Raw genomic sequence first — 13,661 nt, 5'->3', positions numbered from 1 at the left:
ACGGCCCGGGACCAGGGTTCGATTCCCGACGCGGCAGGTTATTGGACCAGGGTCAGCGGACTCGATAATTCTCTCGCCTCGGTGCCCACTCTGATCAGCGATCACACTCGGCAACTCCGGGCACTAGCTTGCCTCATCTTCACTAACGGCCCCACCAGACCGCCGGGGATGCCTGGTCTCACCCTGGAGATACCCATTAAGGGACCATCTCTCAGGGAAGCCAGGAAGGGTTTCGCAGCGGTCGAAGCGCGGAGGTACCCCTTCGGGAGTGATTCCAGCGCTATATAAGAACACAATTAATTAATTAATTAATTAATCGCAGACGCCATTGATTTTTGCTTTTTGACGCAACCCTATACATTTCTTTTGCCCTTTCAAGAGGATGTTATGCTGATCATTTTTTGATGATTACTAAGAACCTTTTCATTACTTTGGACTGCCCTGCTGATGCAGTTGGTAGCTAATGGGCGTAATCGTTATATGCCGAACCTTTCTCATATTTCATTGCCTTAATTTCTTTGTTTTTGCTAATGGACTCGCCCTTACTGGACATTAAATCTGAACCCTTTTCCCTTCACTGTAGGTTTGAAGCTTTTATCCTCCTGCCTTAATGGTAGTAGAACTCTGTAACTCTGTAATTGTAAACATGATTGTGATAATAAACATCTGATAAAGCCTTGCCTGAATGTTTCATGCTTTAATGCAAGTTGTGATATTCTTAACTGAACTTCTCAAAAGACTACTAATAGCTATACATTTTGGATCTTTAATAAAATAACCAAATTAAACTAGTACCCGTCTGAGTCTATTATCGAGTCTTGTTGGCTCGTACATTTAAACTGTGCTGTTTTACAATTGTTTTAAATGTATTGTAGGAAGAATCAGTGAGTCAGAACATCAAGTGTTACTTCTTTTATTCTGTGTTATTATTGCAGAATTTTCAGTCTGCATACTTCTAGCCCGATTTAGGAGCCCAATTACAATGTGGGCTGAAACGGCTCTGACCGCCGGTCGGAGACCTTCTGCCCACATTGTAATTGGCTGGTCAGATTCCTTTCTGACCAACTTATTTTGATGGGCCGGTCAGAACGGAATCCAAATCAGATTTCCAAATGCCATCTGATGGGCTCGGAGAACCCACCCGCCATTCGGAAAGCCTTTTCGTCCGAGGTATTACAATGGCAGATTCCCAAAGCCTTCCTGAGACGGCTTTTCTGACACAGAAAGGCTTTGGGAATCTGTCTTTTGGGGCCCCCAGCAGGGCCTCCATGGGTGCAAGGATGCCGAATGGCGGCCTAGAGGTACCTACACTCCCCCCCTGTTGATCCCTGTATCCGGTGCAGCCACCTTGAGGTGCCAGCCACGGGGTGCCCGGATGAACTGCACCTCTGCTCTTTACAATGAGAGCATACATTCCGTTCAGAATGCATGCTCCTATTGTAAAGTATAGGATTGCAACCGAGGGCTGGAACAGACGACAGGAGGTCATTCGGTTCCAGTTCCCAACCAATGTCAGACGGACTCTGGTGTGTCCGACATCGGAATCGGCCCCTTAGCTTTTTCAGGAGGTTGGATCTTTCTATTGCTATTCTTTATTTCTACAGGTTGATTTTAAGAGTGGTGATCTAAATCTGATCTCAGATTTGTGAATTAACTGTTAATTAATGGTCCTTATTAGACAGCTAACGTGGTGTTTTGGCCACCATCATTTCCACCCCCCCTATTTGCAGAGAAAAATTAATCAGAGGATCATTGCCCCTGTGCTAAATGGAAATGTTGCAGATTGTCAAATCATAAAGGACCCATGGTTAGTTAGAGTAGTAAGGAGAGTAAGCGTATAATAAACATTTTCCTTCACTTGTACTGCAACACTGGCGTATAGCGCAATCTGGCAGGGCTCGATAGGTTTGTCTGAGAATTCAGTGTGTGGGCCATTTCATTTTCTAGCCTATTTTATGGTCTTGGTGGGCCGATTTATATTGTTGATTTCCCTGTTGTTGTTACCACAAATATTTCCTGCAGCAAACACAAATGCATGTAGCTTATCAAACCCTGGAAAACACCTAAGCTGTGTGTCTTCTCAGGTAGAAAACTGTCCTGCAAATGAGGGGGGGGGCTCTTTTTTTTTCTAGCTGATTCGCTAGCGCGGACCATTTTTATTTTGGTACCTGGGCCCATTTTCTGTCCCGGTATGACCCTGGCTTCTGTGTTAGGTGGCTGATATTAAACTAATTGTCTGCAGTGCAGCTGGTTACTGGAGAGTATTGACATTTCATATGGCTCTACCAGAATGCCAGTCACCTGTCCCACCAATGAAATAATACGCATGGCATTTGTCCTACCTTGACTTTCACTGCCAGGGTTTCTATGCATTCTCATGCATATGTATTTATGCATCTTATGGGGAGGGAAAGAGTTCAACCCTTGCATATTCCTATTTGCTGCTGTGCAGATAGGTGAAGGGCAATGTGTGAGTGCTGCAAAAGGTAAACAGGGCTCCCAGAGCATGGTGTCATCAGTATTCCCCCAAACTCCTGTCTTCTAATTGGCATTCATGGAATGATCATGCCCTGGTGACCAGCAAATGACTTGTCAATCAAAGCTGCACACAGCTCAGCCAGTGCCTATTGGAGACAGAAAGCCACAACACAGGTCTAACACCTGACATGGGGAAGCCCGAGGCTTATCTAATGCAGAGAAATATGGAGTCCCGGGCAGAGGACAGTACATGCTTTATTAACTCCTTGGGCGCTCATGACGAGCTGAGCTCGTCATGAGCCACGGCGCTCCGGTGCTCATGACGAGCTCAGCTCGTCATGGCCTGTGGAACGCTCAGGTGCGGGGAGAATTCGCCCACTGTGCTGAGCGTTCCACAGGAGGCAATACACCTGTGACGAGCTGAGCTCGTCATGAGCACAGGAGCGCCGTAGCTCATGATGATCTCAGCTCGTCAGCATAGGGGCGCTGTGCGCGCCCCCCTCCCCCTCCCCAGCACAGCGGGGGATTAACCCCCGCAGCAAAGGGGTTAATGACTCATTATAAAGAGGCCTATGGCCTGAAGGGACTAAAGACCCATCCAATGAGTGACATCACAATGGGTATCCAAACTCAAGCAAACATCATGAAGATAATGAACACTCTGATTGGTGATTGTTGGTGGCGTAGAAAAGAGTTAAGAGAACTGTGTGTTTTTAATCTTCACTGGAGAACCACGTTAATGAAGAAAAGGTGTCCTGTTTACGAAAACGAAAAACACTCACTAGGCTTGCAAAATTCAGATAACTTTCATGTGCAGCAAGCGTCATAAAAAGTAATGGGTACTGCTCAATTGCAAAATTATTTTGAGATTAAATCTGCAGTCTGTTGACTGATTCGCAAGCTTTCACACATGAAAAGTTTCAGAGACAGCTTTAATGGATATTTGTGAGACCCTCCTCTGCTAAGGCGGAAGAGTGTCGCCCCACTACATTGCTGCAGTGAAATAAAGGGAAAATAAAATTATAATAACTCGGGTTATTATCATATTTTTTCCTGCTGCTGCAGCTTTGAAGGCGGGGCTGCTCTGGTGACAGAGGAGGAGGGTGAAGAGTGGTGGCACACTGTAAGTGCCCATGACTGTTTTGCTAGCCATCTGGAGCCGGCCAAACAGTCATGCACCCTTTGCATGTTCTCGACCCAGCTGCATTACAGCCTGGGTGGACAAAACTCCAACGCTCCCATTCCCTGGCTGAGCGCAAAACCACAGCCCTCAGACCAATCACAACGCTGCACTCCAGCGTTGTGATTCACTCAGGGGAGCCTGGGTGCTTCCTGTTCCGTTCTGTGCGGGAGAGACGATGGAGGGACGACAGAGGGGAGATGCGGCAAGGAGGTACGTTTTCTGGGTTTTTTTCACCCCTTATCCCCTCCACCACTGCCCCTCACCCCCCCCCCCCCCCCGATTGATGCCAACTGCCAGTGCAATACTTGTCTTGAGTCTGAAGAGACTGGGGGAGATATACAACTCTAATACTTCTGGAAATGTTGACTTGTTTGACAGATGAGTGCAGATTCGCAAAGAAGTCATGCAATGCAGTGCAGCAGCCAAAAATGCTGCTCTGTGTTGCATGACAGGGAGGGAGCAGGAGAGCATCATATCTACTGAGATATGGCTCTCTCCTCCCCTCTCCCTAGAGCCAGTGCTGATTTTAGCTGCTGTGCGCCAGGCACAGATCTTAGCACCATAGCACTAGGGTGCACGCCTGAGTCTAGCATATTTTGTTGTATAATACTATGCCTAGACAAGTTAAAATCTTTTTCCCACTTTGTATTTCTGCTGCGCAGTGTAGCACACATGCGAAGTAGGAAAAGAAAGGAGAAATAAGAACATTTCTCCTCTTAATGCCTACAATTGTTTGAAGATAGGGTTTTGCATCAAAAGGCATGGGTGGTTGCATGGGAACGCCCACGTACCTCCCATGTTAAGCCGCTTTGGCGCTAAGTAATGCAAAGCAATTCTTCACGCGGCTTTTCGTTACTTGTAGAGTACTTTTCAACACAAAAATTGCACTGGAAAGTAAATTGGTAAAAAACATTTTGTGCTAGCCATGCACAAAAGCATTGACAATCTACCCATACACTCATCATTCACCTGAGCCAATGATTTGAAGCAGCCTCTGCATGTGCAGGTACGAGGGGTGGCGCGGTAGGGCCGAGTGGGGAGGTATTTTGACAGACGACCATGAGGGAAAACTAATTATTTATTTAATTTCCCCTCGTGGTCATCTGTCGAAATCCCCCCACAGCCCCACTGCGTGTACCTGCACGAGCTGCGGCTGATCGGAAGGTAAGGAGAAGGCCCTGAAATGGGCTTGTTTCTTCTTTACCAGAAGAGGGCACCAAGTTCATAAGGCCCAAAATTTGCGCCTCCTGGTAATGCTGACCTGAGGAGACACCATGGCTCAGGCTGGCCTTCCACCCGTCAATGGTATTGTGTGTCCCATGGATCAGATGACAAAGAGGCGTGGTTTCCGGTATCAGAGGTAAGCCAATCATACTCATTCTCTTGAGTATCTTCAAGATGACTAGGATAATAATATTCATTGAATTGTGTTGACACAATATGTCAGTTCCACTGCATGAATATTGTAGTTGCGGGTTAGTTCCTCAAAGTTCCTTTATTTTTTTCATTAAATGAATAAAACAACCAACACATTTCTTTCCTTTAAGTTAGAGGAACATCTTCAGCACTAATGCCAATTCCAATAAAGCACTAGTCAAAGTGTATGGTTTCTTATATAAAAATTACCTATTGTATTTTATTTCTTAGTGTATAGTTAGTTTATTGGGTGTGCCCATGTCCTTTTATAAAAGAACTAGCAGCCCGTCCCGACGTTGTCCGGGTATGAATTACTGCCGTCCAGTAATATATTGTTTTGATAGCATTTCTTATCTGTGACAGGCCTGTGAAACGCTCCGATTCACAGTGCACTGCTGATGCACTTAAGAGACCGCGTTCAGTAGTGTGTGAACTCGAGTTTCCCTACTTTATTTTTCCTTGCAATATTATATAGCGCGAACTTGGCAACATGGCATGAGCTCAATTTACATTACAGAAGAACTGATTCATTTGTGGTAGGCACGGGGGGCAAAACTATTTGCCTGGAAGCACAGGATGTTGAGCTGATGCAGAGATTTGAACGTAGCTCCCCAGCTCTAAAGTTTGCAATTCTAGAACTTGTGGCGGGAGGTGTGTCTAAAAGTGTTTGTCGCTGCTGGCCATCAATGAGAAAGACCTGTGCATTTTTCAAATCGGTGGTGAAAAAATATGAGTTTGTTGCTGGGGATGTGGGCCGCCGTGCCACCAATGTACTTACCGGGGGAGGATAAACACCCATTATACCGCAACTTTCTATCCGCATGCCATCACTCCACATACTTTCATTACGAAAGTACCATAACTCCGCAATGCCATTATAACGCATGGCATTAAATTTTATATACAAATTAACAAAAAAGGGAGGTAGAGTAACAAAGTATGATTCTTACTCCACAGGCTTAGTTACATAAACAAGGGGAATCCTACTGACAGTGTTTAAGAGAACTGTTACCCACGGTGGTGTGGGAGCACTTAGTGTTTTTTAAAATACCCCTCACACACCAAAAGGCCCTTTGGTGTCATGCTTCATCATAGGAGTCTTCGCACCCCTCTAGCGGGATGCGGCGTGCTACGACCTACGACTACGCAGGAGCACTTATAGTAATGACTATGTGTGGTGCGTGTGGTGCAAGTGATAGGGATACTTATGTGAGTGGTGGGATTTAGTGAAGAGTTAAAAAGATACCTGGCTCGTGGGTGTATTGGAAAAAACTTTATTCACAACTGGTACTACTAAAAGAAGTGAAGTGCGAGGTTTGATCTGTCGTGTTTAAGCATGGGCGAATTTTGCGAATTCGCGATCCGCAAAATTGCGGATTTGCGAATTCGTGATCCGCAAAATTCGCGAATTTGTGCGAATTTGCGGATTTTTGGGTTTTTGCGTGTTCGCGGGTTTTTTGCGTGTTCGCGGGGTTTTTTGCGTGTTCGCGGGGATTTTTGCATCTTCGCGAGCCGCTTGCATAGCGAAGTTACCCATGCAGTCGTTTATAGGAGAGGGAGAGAGAGATAGATAGATAGATAGATAGATAGATAGATAGATAGATAGATAGATAGATAGATAGATAGATAGATAGATAGAAAGAGAGAGAAAGAGAGGGAAAGAGAGAGGGAGAGAGAGAACGAGAGAAAGAAAGAGTGGGCGGATCTCTGAAGGGCCAGATTCCTGAGTTGCCCCTACAGAACATACAGCTTTTTATTTTTAGCAAAATGCATATGAAAATTGTGCTGTAAAGGTCTCTTTTAGTTTAACCCCCCCTGACAACTCAAAATGGGTGTATTTGCCATCCTCTCCCTTCTTCCTGTTTTTTATATCTGTAAGTGCTTCCTGATGAGGTTTAATTCCTTGGACAGGTGCCTCGTTGCCTACTTGTAACTATTCTCTGACCCTGCTTCAAGGGTCAGAGCAGGGTCAGAGAATAGTTGCAAGTAGGCAACGAGGCGCCAGGAAGCAATTAGCAGCAGGTGTCCAAGTTGAAGTTAGTTTGTTTGTAACCCTTTTGTAAAAGGTTACAAAGAAATTAGGTTCAACTTTTGCACCTGCTGCTGTAACCCTTGCTTGGCTGAAAATTCGTCCCCGCTGATTCGCGAAATCGCGGAAAATCCGGAAATTCGCCCGCGAAACGGATTTTACGCCCACCCTTAGTCGTGTTAATGGACAGTATCTCATGTGTGCGTCGTCATGTTTTGGAGCATGTGCTCCTTCTTCAGGACGGGGCACAACTTCCCCACCTTACTCACGTTTCACTAGTTTGTAACTAAAAAGTTTTTGTGTAAGTTACATTTTAAATGCTTTTACCATGCATACATTTACAACGAAATTCGTTGTAAATGCATGAATGGTAAAAGCATGTTTTTTTTAATGTTTGGTTAGGGTAAGTATGGGTATAGGGGTATATGTTTTGGGGTACTGAGGTATATGTTTTGGGGTGTTTGGGTATTTTAAGGGTTCAGATATAGTTTTGAGTTATGGGGTACGGGGTAGTTTTAGGGTTTAGGGATAGGTATGGGTTTTGGGGTACAGGGGTATTTGTAGGGTTCAGGGCTAGGTTTGGGTTTTGGGGTATAGGGGTATTTTTAGGGTTCAGAGGTAGGTTTAGGTTTTGGAGTACAGGGATATTTTAATGGTTCAGGGCTAGGTTTGGGTTTTGGGGTACAGGGGTATTTTTAGGGTTCAGGGGTAGGTTTGGGTTTTGGGGTACAGGGGTATTTTAGGGTTCAGAGGTAGGTTTGGGTTTTGGGTTACAGGGGTATTTTTAGGGTTCGGGGCTAGGTTTGGGTTTTGGAGTACAGGGGTATTTTTAGGGTTATGGGGTAGGTTTGGGTTTTGAGGTACAGAGGTATTTATAGGGTTCAGGGCTAGGTTTGGGTTTGGGGGTACAGGGGTATTTTTAGGGTTTAGGGATAGGTTTGGGTTTTGGGGTACAGGGTATATATATAGGGTTAAGATGGGTTAGTGTTTAGGGGTGTTGGGGTATTTTAAGGAGTAAGGGTGGGTTATGATTATGGGGTGCAGGGGTATTTAAAGGGAGCAGGGTGGACCCCCGGAGCTGGAATGTACAGAACATGGGAAGGAAGAACAATGAAATATTGGCCACAACGCTTGCTTTTTTTTCTCCATAATTCCGCGCCCCCACATGCCCACGCCCCAGGCCACGTCCACAGCACACAATATGAGACATGGCATGAAGGGCAGAGCATACCACACGCCCCCAGCGTTTGTCACGCCCCAGCACACGCCCACATCACAACGCAGACACGCCCACAAGGGACTACTTTGCTGGCACGGTTCTTTTACCTTTTAAATGTATATGGTGGGCGTCTGCATAGCCTATGTCCTTCTGCTGCAACTGCCCTTTCCAACGCTGTATTGGGTGTTGTGATTGGTGCTGTGGATACTGAGATTACCCGCCTCAAAGGTTTGGGCTCTCTCTTTATTATATTAGTATAGATATGCGCAGGCACCACCTTCATTATAGGGATTACTGTCTGACCACCACCCGACAGGCTCCTTGTGCCTGTCAGAGGCTGCGATCTTATCTCCCACCCTCTGCACACCTACCACTGTTTTTTTAATCTGGCGGTCGAACTGTGTCCCTGGATGTCGGGCAGACCACCACTGATGGCCTGTCTATGCGCTACTCCTGAGGCGGAAAGCCGGGAGACTGCTTTCTTTTAAAAACTGTCAAAATTGTTTGTTGTGCTTGAATTTTTAATCTCACTCACCCCCAGTCACTTGGCTCTGCTAACGGGCTAATTCGACGCCACTAGAAGGCGTGGAACGCTGTTTCAGCGCCACACTCGAACCTCAGGCCACGCCCCCTTTGGAGGCCACGCCCACCTCCCACAAGTACAAATGAGACGCTGAATACGAGCGCCATCACTTGTCTATGCGCTACTCCTGAGGCGGAAAGCAGGAAGACTGCTTTCTTTTAAAAACTTTCAAAATAGTTTGTTGTGCTTGAATTTTTAATCTCACTCACCCCCAGTCACTTGGCTCTGCTAACGGGCTAATTCGACGCCACTAGAAGGCGTGGAATGCTGTTTCAGCGCCACGCTCGAACCTCAGGCCACGCCCCCTTTGGAGGCCACGCCCACCGCCCACAAGTACAAATGAGACGCTGAATACGAGCGCCATCACTTGTCTATGCGCTACTCCTGAGGTGGAAAGCCGGAAGACTGCTTTCTTTTAAAAACTGTCAAAATAGTTTGTTGTGCTTGAATTTTTAATCTCACTCACCCCCAGTCACTTGGCTCTGCTAACGGGCTAATTCGACGCCACTAGAAGGCGTGGAACGCTGTTTTAGCGCCACACTCGAACCTCAGGCCACGCCCCCTTTGGAGGCCACGCCCACCGACTCACCCTCCCATAAAAATGTGCTTCCCCCGGAAGCGCAGCAGACGAGCGCTGCGGGCGCGCCGTTTGCGCGCCGAAGGCACGCCTAAGGAAAGCCCGTCTGCGCCCGTCCGCGGCCGACCGAGGCTACAGGCTAGTCACTCTGCCTCTCTCATCCAATATTCCCGCTCGCAACTGACCGATCTTCAAGGCAAGTGGCCATTAGCTGCTACCACTACAACCCGAATCACCAGTCTTGGCCTCCTGACTTCTCAAAACCCACTCCACACCAGTTCCTCGTCCTTGCCTTGGACTAGCCGTCCTTCCGTCCCGCCTCTCACTGGCCCTTCCCCTACAGTTGTATCTGCAATGTATCTCAATACTAGATCGGCAGTCAAACATCAGCTCGACCTCTTCATGCTACTGGAATCTCATAAACCCGACCTGCTATTCCTTACCGAGACTTGGTTCTCGGACAGCTCTCTCCCCTCCCTATTGGCAATTCTCCCCCCATCTTACTACGCTATCCGAGCCGATCGTTCCTCCGGAAAGCCAGGTGGAGGGGTTGTCCTGATTGCCCGTAAAGAAATCACGTTCCAACCTTTAGCATTCGCTTCCCTGGGCTCATCAGACTGTTTAGTTGCCCGTTCATTTTCCCTGACTCCCCCACTCACGTGTGTCCTTATCTACCGACCCCCGTCTTCCCTTCAAACGTTTCTCCCTAATTTCCAAGACCTGATGGCTACCTTGGTAGTCAACCACTCCTCCATCGTTGTCCTGGGAGACTTCAACTTTTGGCCCTCTGACCCCGCGGAATGTGCTACTTCCAAAGACTTTTCAGACTCCCTCCAGTCGCTCAATTTCACTTCTGCTGTCCATGCCCCTACGCACAGGTTGGGACATATCCTTGACCAAATCTGGCACCGAGATTGTCCGGTCACCTCACTTTCTATTTCTCCCTGTGTTTGGTCAGATCATTCTCTGATCACCTTATCTCTATCCCTCCTCTCATTCCCCAAGTCCACCCCCGCTAAAAACGTCTGGGCACGATCATGGAACCGCGTTGACATTGAGGCCCTATCTGCCACACTCTCCTTATCCAGCCCGACCTTTCTAGGCTGCCATCTTCTGGACAAGCTGATCTATCAACAGCTGGCTGCGGGCTGGTTGTGACTCCATCGCCCCTCTGAAGCGCATCTCGTCCAAACGCCCCAAAGATGCTAATCGATGGTTTTCCAACGACCTGAAGACCCAAAAACTTAATCTCCGCCAAGCGGAACGCCTTTGGAGGCAGGATTACTGCCCTACTTCTAGAACTCGCTATACCACTCTCCTAGAACAATACAAGAAATCCATTCTGGAAACCAAAAAGACTTATTTTTCATCTAAAATTCAGCTCGCGGAGAACCGGCCTAGAGAAATATTTTCCATCGTTCAAGACCTCGCCTATTCTGATAGAGCCTCACTTAAACCCTCTCCATCACAACCACTTTGCAATTCCCTTAACTCTTTTTTCCTTGACAAAATTAGCACGATCAAAGCTAAGATCCCTCCCCCATCCCCGTCCTTCACTGACCCTTGCTGTTCCCCAGCCGTAGAACGTCTGGATTCCATCCCCCCCCTCATGACTGATTCACTCTCCTCCATTCTTCCGCTGGTTAAATCCAGCTCGCCGCTGGATCCCTACCCTGCCTACATTTTGAAGCAGCTCTACTCCCATTGCCCCTCACCGCCCCTTACGTTTCTTAACAGCTTGTTATCCCAGGGTATTGTTACTCCATCACTCAAATCGGCAGTGATCGTTCCTATTTTAAAAAAATCTGGGGCGGATATTTCGGACCCAGCCAACTACCGCCCCATCTCTCTCCTGCCTTTCCTGGCAAAGGTACTGGAACGTCATGTTGTCAATACCTTGAGTGTGTTTGTGGAAAGAAACAGTGTCTTGGCTCCCAGGCAGGCTGGATTCCGCCCTGCACATTCAACTGAATCAGTAATTATATCTGTCCTGGACAACCTCCGAGAGGGCATGGATACTAGTCAGCCCCAGGCCCTAGTCCTCCTTGATCTCTCCGCCGCATTCAACACGGTGGACCATGCCATCTTACTTTCACGTGTCGAGGCGGCGGGAATCGGAGGGACAGCCCTGCTATGGCTATCCTCCTTTTTGAGTGGTCGCACTAAGGCGGTTCGCCTGGGTGTGTACTCAGCTGACTTTCGGCCTATTCAGTGCGGGGTCCCCCAAGGATCCTCTTTGTCCCCTCTCTTATTCAACCTTTACATTGCCCCCCTTATTTTTTGCTTTACAGCAGCTGGAGGTCTCTGTGTACAACTATGCAGACGATCTCCAGCTTATCTTTTCTCTCTCTTCCTCCCCCGAGTCAATATCTAATTTTCAGTCCATCATGACTTTTATCCAGGACTGGATGAACTTCAACCACCTGAAACTCAATCCCGACAAAACAGAATTGGTGTTGACGGGTGGTTGCTCCAGTCCCTGGTCCTCTTCCTTTTGGCCCCCCTCTTTAGGTTCCCCACCCACTCCAGTCTCCTCTGTCAAGACTCTTGGGTTCAAAATCAATAATCAACTTTCCCTCCACTCTCAAGTCAGTGCTGTCGTATCCTCAGCCTTCCTCTCCCTCAGGACAATACGTAAAGTTTCACGATTCTTCTCTTCAGCCGCCCTCAAACTAATACTCCTGGCCATGGTGACGTCTTGCCTGGACTATGGCAATGCCCTTTATCACGGCATGCTTGCGTACCTCGTGAGGCGTCTCCAACTGGTTCAAAACCAAGCCGCTCGTCTGGTCTTTAATCTACCTAAATCACAACATGTCACACCCCTTCTCGTATCCCTTCACTGGCTCCCGGTCCGGCAGCGGGCCCTATTCAAGCTTGGCTGTACGATCTTTAAAGCCCGGACTGGCTCTGCCCCATCTTTCATTAATGCAGCCATTCAAGACTACATTCCACCGAGAGAACTTCGTTCTGCTACCCATCATATCCTTGTGGTTCCCCGCTTCAAATGGAAAAAGTGGGGAGGTTCCAAATTCTCTACCACGGCTCCCGCATTTTAGAATTCTCTCCCACTCCATTTGAGATCCTGCTCCCAGTACCCCCTGTTCCGTAAAGGCCTCAAAACCTTTCTTTTTACCCAAGCCTTCCCCTCTTAAATTGCCGTATCCCTCAACCTTTCTGCCCCCTGAGTAGCAGTAGTCACACAGCGCCAAGAAACCGCTAGGTGTATGCGCGCTCCACAAATTCCTTAAACTCAAACTCAAACTCAAACTCTGTTGGTGGCAGTCTGCCTCACATTATAATGAGGGTCTATGGGTCTGTAAATAAGTACTTCTATAGTGGGAAGCTAGCTAGAGACCAGCAGAGTACTGAGCAGAAGTTGACAGTCCAGGTATATGAATCACGACTGCTTGTCGTTAACTTGGTGGTAGTTGAGGGTTGCTATCGGGTAAGATGGTAGAAGTCACTGAAAACAGGTGTCTTAAGTTTATTTCTATAGAAGAGCAGGAGAAGTTGTGATGTCAATATTAAGTTCCTCTTTGTGAATAGCAGGAATGTATACATGTATATTTATCCATCCTTGACTGTGTTTACCACCATACTGAATATATTATATTTGATCTTAGCCAGATTGTTGATGCTGAAACATCTTTGAAGCTCAGGTTCAAGCCATGAGCATGGCATCTCATTCTCATCTCAATACGCTTTCAAAGACTGTTTCTGTCCTGGGGTGTGGTACCATGAAAACTATTAATTCAAGGTTTGGCTATGTGGGTTGCTGTCACCCACTACACTATTGATATGTTTGCTGCTGTAGTGCAGTTCTTCACAAATCACATGCCTGATAAGGCGGATGCTGACTAGGGAGCGCAGCGGACGAGCGCAGCGGGCGCGACGAAGGCGCGCCGAAGTGTCGCCAAAGTCGAGCCCGTCTGCGCCCGTCCGCGGCCGACAGCGGCCTAGGGCGCCAACCCCTGTTCGAAAAATCTGCTGGACACGGGAACAGCTCCTTAGTTTTCGCCCCAGTACTGCTACCCCATGCATGCACGGGATGGCGAGTAGTGACAGGACATGTCCTCACTGTGGGTTTCGTATGACCACTCTGCTTCAGGAGTCCACGGAACAGGTAGTGGCCTGTGGTCTCCTGAATGTCAGGTCGCTTCGTAAACACAGGCT

Source organism: Lissotriton vulgaris, chromosome 7, assembly GCF_964263255.1.
Source record: "Lissotriton vulgaris chromosome 7, aLisVul1.2, whole genome shotgun sequence".
In the NCBI taxonomy this organism is placed as follows: domain Eukaryota; kingdom Metazoa; phylum Chordata; class Amphibia; order Caudata; family Salamandridae; genus Lissotriton; species Lissotriton vulgaris.
This window is presented reverse-complemented; position numbering follows the sequence as displayed.